Source organism: Akebia trifoliata, unplaced genomic scaffold (genome assembly GCF_017979445.1).
Source record: "Akebia trifoliata isolate Shusen 1 unplaced genomic scaffold, ASM1797944v1 Contig00579, whole genome shotgun sequence".
NCBI classification, from domain to species: domain Eukaryota; kingdom Viridiplantae; phylum Streptophyta; class Magnoliopsida; order Ranunculales; family Lardizabalaceae; genus Akebia; species Akebia trifoliata.
The window spans coordinates 34,282-40,451 of NW_028237116.1; positions in this window are offsets into that span (position 1 = coordinate 34,282).

Below are 6,170 nucleotides of genomic sequence, written 5' to 3' on the forward strand. Positions count from 1 at the left end.
CTTTAGTGACCATCTATTGTGCAATGCTGGGTGACTATCTAATGTGAAATTTGTACTACTTATTTTGGTAATTTTGATTAATCCAACTACTCCAATTTGTTTATTTGTATTAAGAGTTCATTTTGTATTATCGATGTAAGCAAACTTTATCAAAATAGTTTAAGAAAAAAAAAAACCTTAGGTTGGGGAAATTGTTATGGAGCATGGTTTCAAAATATGTTGGAGCATTTTGTTATCATCCAAGAACAAGAAGGGACTGTTCAAAGATATAGGAAAAAGGATCATGTTTTGTCCAAGATGGTTATGGAGGTTTGGAGTTGAGCAAGGTAGCTTATGGAAGCTTGTTATCTAGTCTCAATATGGAGGGAAGGATTCAATTGGGAGAGTAGTAGGATGACTCCTTCTATGGGTGTGGAGCATTCAAAATGTTCTGTCAAAATTCATAAATATGGTTTTTAAGAGAGTTGGAAAAGGAGACGATGTGTTTTTGGGAGGACCTATGGTGTTGGAAAGTGCCTTGGCATAGAAGGTTTTCTAGATCTGGTTTCTGCTTTACTGATTTTTTTTTAGATTCAATTTTTTTTATTTTTACTATTTGATCGAGTTATGTCTAATTTGAGCTTCGCTTGAGTTTAATTTGGTGAGATTTTGTGGGGGATTTCATGGCTGCTAGAAAATTGAGATGGTTGTTGTTACATACAATCGAGTAGCTTTTAGAGCTTGTGTGGAATTTGAGGTTTTTATGAGTTTTGTTTGAAGATTTTAAAGTATTTCATGTACACGATTAGCTTGGATCATAGTCTGTAAATTAATGAGATTTGAAGTTTTATGAATTTTGTTTGAATATTTTTAAGTATTTTATATAAGCAATTGGATTGTCATCCATAAATTCAAGAGATTTGAAGTTTGTGTGTGTGTGTGTGTGTGTGTGTGTGTGGTGTGTGTGTGTGTGTTTTGAAGATTTTAAATTGTTTTATGTTCGTTGTTGGATTGGATTGTCCATGTAATTCTATGAACAGGCATGTGTTTTGTGTTTGTTAGAGCTGATAGAAATGGAACAAAAAAAAAAGATGCATCTGAGAATTTTAATTTTTTATATAATTTTAATATATTTATATATATTTAGTGTTTTTATATATTTATAGGGGTATTCTATTAATTTTTTATGTATTTTTGGTGCATTATGTTGGATTGCGTATTATACAAGTATTTTGTTTACCAGGAAAATTTTATATGTCTATTTTTAAGAGTTATAAATATTTTAAAATTAATACGATTATTTTTTTAAAAAAATTTATATAATTTTATTATATTTATATACATTTAGTGTAATTATATATTTATAGGGGTATTCTGATAATTTTTTATGCATTCGGGGTGCACTATCAACGTTAAGGGTATTCTGGTCATTTTATCCTAATACAGTAAATTCTAGAAGCTGTATCAAACACTAATTATCAGATTCTGGTAAACATCACAGCACTTTTAGAAAGCTCCATCAAACAAGTTTTTCAGTGTTTCAGCTTCTGACAGCAGATTTTGACAACAAATTCTGACAGCAGATTCAGGCAACTGAATCAATCGGGCCCTTACTAACTGAAATCTTACCAACGTCGTTTAATTCAAATGAATTACCCAATAAAAGTACTTTTCTTACAAATTTAGTAAGATTTAAAATCATACTAAGGCTCATTTTTGGCTCAATATCAAAAAATTAATTTTTTGGGGGGCTTGATCCAAGGTTTTGAAAATTGACAGATACCGAACTCACAAATTTAAAATTGAAATTCAACGGTGAAAAATAAATTCTCTTAATATAAAATAATAATAAAAAAATCAAAGTCCATAGAATTTTGACCTCTGCAACCTTGTAGCATCGGATCATTATTTTTGGATGCCATGAGGTGAGCTCGATCACCCTTAGTAATATTTCAAATCTTACTAAGTTAGTTAGGCTAGTCTTACTTATACCAAATTGGCAATCCAACATCATATCCATCGAAAAATGCATTTAGTTTGGGCTTGATCTAAGGTTTTGAAATCCCACCAAACTCTAAAATTTAACAATGAAAAATAATTTCAAGTTTCTTTTTTTTAAAGTTCATAGAATTATCTCCTCAACATCTTTGTGGCATTAGATACCATTTTCAGGATTTCTTATTATTGGCACAACCCAGCATCTCAGCCTGAATTGTGGGACTCAGAGAAGTGATAAGGTTCAAAACTCCTACAATTCATGCTACAATAGTGGAGAGATGTTGAAGGATGAAGGGGTATCAATGGCAACAACTTCAACCCAAAATGGTAGCTTGACTAGCTAAGGAAATCTCAACAAATTGATTGAGAAAATCTTGGATTCTAAACAGAGAATATCTTGGGATATTCTCTAAGAGCATATCTTGGATCATATCTATGGCAACAACTTCAACCCAAAATGGTAGCTTGACTAGCTAAGGAAATCTCAACAAATTGATTGAGAAAATCTTGGATTCTAAACAGAGAATATCTTGGGATATTCTCTAAGAGCATATCTTGGATCATATCTCAGATTTTATGCTACCAGCTGTACAATATTCAATGTAATTTTCTTATTTTAGTCTTTGTGTTTAAATAGAGGATGTGGTGTTGTTCTCATTAGAAGTGTGAATGAAGAAATGAAAAAGAGTTTTGTCTCTAGCTGTGTTCACGAATAACTAAAGCAGATTTACTCCTTTTTTTCAAGTTTTTATCTCTTATTACATATGTTGCATCGAAGTTTATATTTGCAATGTCAAAACTTACAAACCTGACTAACAAAAAGTCAACAAGTGATCATCATCAAATAAAATAATAATCATAGAATAAAGTAACCTGAAGATGGTATCATGTCTAAATCATTAAAAAAAAAATTATTTTTTATATTAAAAAATTAATTTATGAGGTGAGAAGAGTAACAAGGCCAATATATAGTCACTAAGTTCTCCAAAAAAAATCATTTTATGAGTGGCAAGTCTCAAGTATTCCTTGCATTCATGCAGTCTACATGATAAATCCACACAGATTAAGATGGTATAAGTACAAAATTACTTTTTATCTCATATTGTTGTCTGAATTTTTTATTATTGAAATTATCTCATCTATATGTACATTTTCCTTTTTTTTTTGTTATTGTAGTAAATATCACTCGATGATATACTATAAGAGGACATACGCAAGGCATATTAGGCCAATTGCTCCTAGCTGTGTTGAATGGTCAGATGTATGTATTGGACTTTTTCTATTTTTATCATGTATAGTTAAAATTTTAAATATACATTGGGATTGCATTTACAGCCTTCATATAAGGTACTTCCGTCTCCATCAAGGAGGTCACAAGCCGACCAAAGATACCTAGGAAAAGGGATGAAGATGACAAAGTCCCTGAAAAAAAAATGTTCTCAAAACAACAATGCTTCTTTGGTTGCCCATAAAGCTCTTGGTTTTGTGATTTGGTAAGTTGGCACAATTTTGAATGGTATGCTATGTTTGTGGATAGCATCATTCTATGTTTATAGGGGAAGTATACCAACCTTTGTTTAGAATATTAGAGTATTCTTTTGACTAAACGAAAAACTGGAACAATTAACAACTTTTTTATGTGGAGTGTTTTTTATAATTTATTTGTTTACACAATGTCACATGTGAACATTCTTTATAATCTGGATTATCTTTATTTCACTCATGTCTAATGTGTGTCAAGAAGCATGTATGGCACTATGTGAATTTGTGAAAAACTTTTAAAGGTGTTTATGAAAAGAAAGATTCTATTTCAAAAAAAAGGGGGGGGGGGGGGTAAAGGACCCCTGCAGAAGGGTTTCTTTCTAAATAGTCCCTAAGTTTTGCATGTTAGCTTGACAAGACATTTAGTAAATTTTTTCTTTCTTAATGGTCCTTCGTGCTGTCGAGTTCATTATTTTTACTGTTGAACTCGACTCTTTTTTATTTAGTGTTGAGTTCACATTTTTTATTGTTGAACTCACCACTATTTATTGTCGAGTTCACCACTTTTTATTTGTTGTCAAACTCGACGCTTTTTAAATTACCATCAAGTTCACTGGTTTTTTAAGTAAAAAGTGGTGAACTTGTCACTAGTAAAGCCCATCCATTATCAATTTACAAGTTTTTTCGACTAAAATACATGGAAAGATTGACTAAAAGCTTGAGATAACAACTTGTTTAAATGATTTCAACCCAAAAGAACCATTATTGATCGATTTTCATCTAAAAACTAAGAAAAAAAAAGTGAAAAAATCTTAGTTCTTTACATACATCTTCAAAATCTTTGAAAATGACTTCTTCTTTCTCAAAACCTTTCTTATGGAATGGAGTCTCTGAAACTCGATTGAAATGTCAAAAATCCAATTTTTGGATGAAAACGATGAGTTCGAACGATTAGGGCATTCCATCGTGAGAAATGTGGGAGATGAGGTCCAGGGACCATTGAAAATGTAAAAATTTACTAAATGTCATGCCAAGCAACCACTGAAAACTTAGAGACTATGTACAAAGAAGTCCCCTCACTGTAAACACCCCATTTTTGCACTCGCCTGATTAATCAACTCGTCAGCCCGATTGCGACGTTTCCCAATGATGGATGAATATTCCAATATTTTTATTTGTTATTAAATATGTTTCAAAAATTCGGATTAGGTATCTCAAGCGAACAAAACTTTAGAAACCACGCTACGCTAGGAAAATATGACTTAAAACGTAGAAATCATCATTCTTAAAACAAAAAGAATTTTTACGAGAAAATTTTGTAAAAAATGATCAAATTACCAAAATACCCCTAACATCAAAACATCCTTAGAGCCTGCATTACGCTTAGGAAAACCCTTTCGAACACATAAAACAACAAATTAAAATCAAATAAATCGTTTCATCAATTTTCAAAAAATTTAACAAAATTATGAAAATGCCCTTCATAGGGTCTACGATCATTTCACACCAAAAATCCATAAATGACACCAACCGATATTCCCATTGAATTCCTTATGAAAAATTGATTTCAAAACATCCAAAAACATAAAAAAAATTACTTCGAAACACAAAAATCCTATTTGAGGGTAAAACGATAATTTTTCAACCCTAAAAATTCAAAATTTTGAAATTAATAATTAAAGTATTAATGAACGTAAAGTGAAATCTTAATAAATTAAATTTCAAATTTTAAATAAATGAAATCAATCAATCAAGCCCATAAGCCAAATTTTAAGTGGTAGCCCACTTGTTCAAATAGAGCCCACCTGATATTTATTAAAAGACTCTTCCATCTAGGGGCCCAAAGCATTAAAGATATAATTAAGAGGGTTCTCCCAAAAACTTAAAAAATATATTCTTTCATTGTACGTAAGAATAAAAATCATAAAATCCCAATCTAAGAAACCCTAATTAAACAACTTTATTTTATAAAAAAAAAACCTAATCAAACACCAACTCTTCCAAAAAAATCTATAAATGGGAGTCTCCACAACCCAATCTCGCAGGTCAAAATAAACCCTATGAAAGAAAGGTCAGAAACTCCCCCCAACCTTCCCAAAACCTTAAATTTGAAGCCTCAATTCCCTACTTAACATCCAAATCCTAATTTTTGCTCAAAAATCCTCCAAAAACACCTAGAAACTTTTCAAAAAAAATTCAAAAATACTCAAATCTAGGAGGAGGATACCTCAACATGAAAATCGGAAGCAGATCTAGTGATAGAGAAAAAGTAAGAAAAGTCACACGATGATGCTCTCCGCCAGCTCTAAGGGAACCAATTGTCCCAATCACCTGGGTAAGTTAGGTTTTTATTTTATTTTTTTAGCTCATTTTTCTTCCTTTAATCCAAGATAAGTTGCGATCTTCAGAGGATAAACATTTAGTACGCTTTCGTTGTCTACCAAGACTAAAGGGATTCTCATTCTGTTGCAGTCAAATGTGATATACAGCGGCTTTATGTGGCTTGGCCCTTCTTTTGGGAGGTCAGAGTCTGAGAAAGATAAATTGTTCTCGACACAAGTTGCCCCTACTATACTAGCTAGTGGATCAGGAGAAGTGTTGAGGGAAACTTGGGCTGCGGTTAATACTTTGAGAACAACTTCCCTATGGGCTGTGGAAGCCATGAGTAATCCCCAAACTGAAATATTGGTGCCTTCCTTTTTCAACTGTTT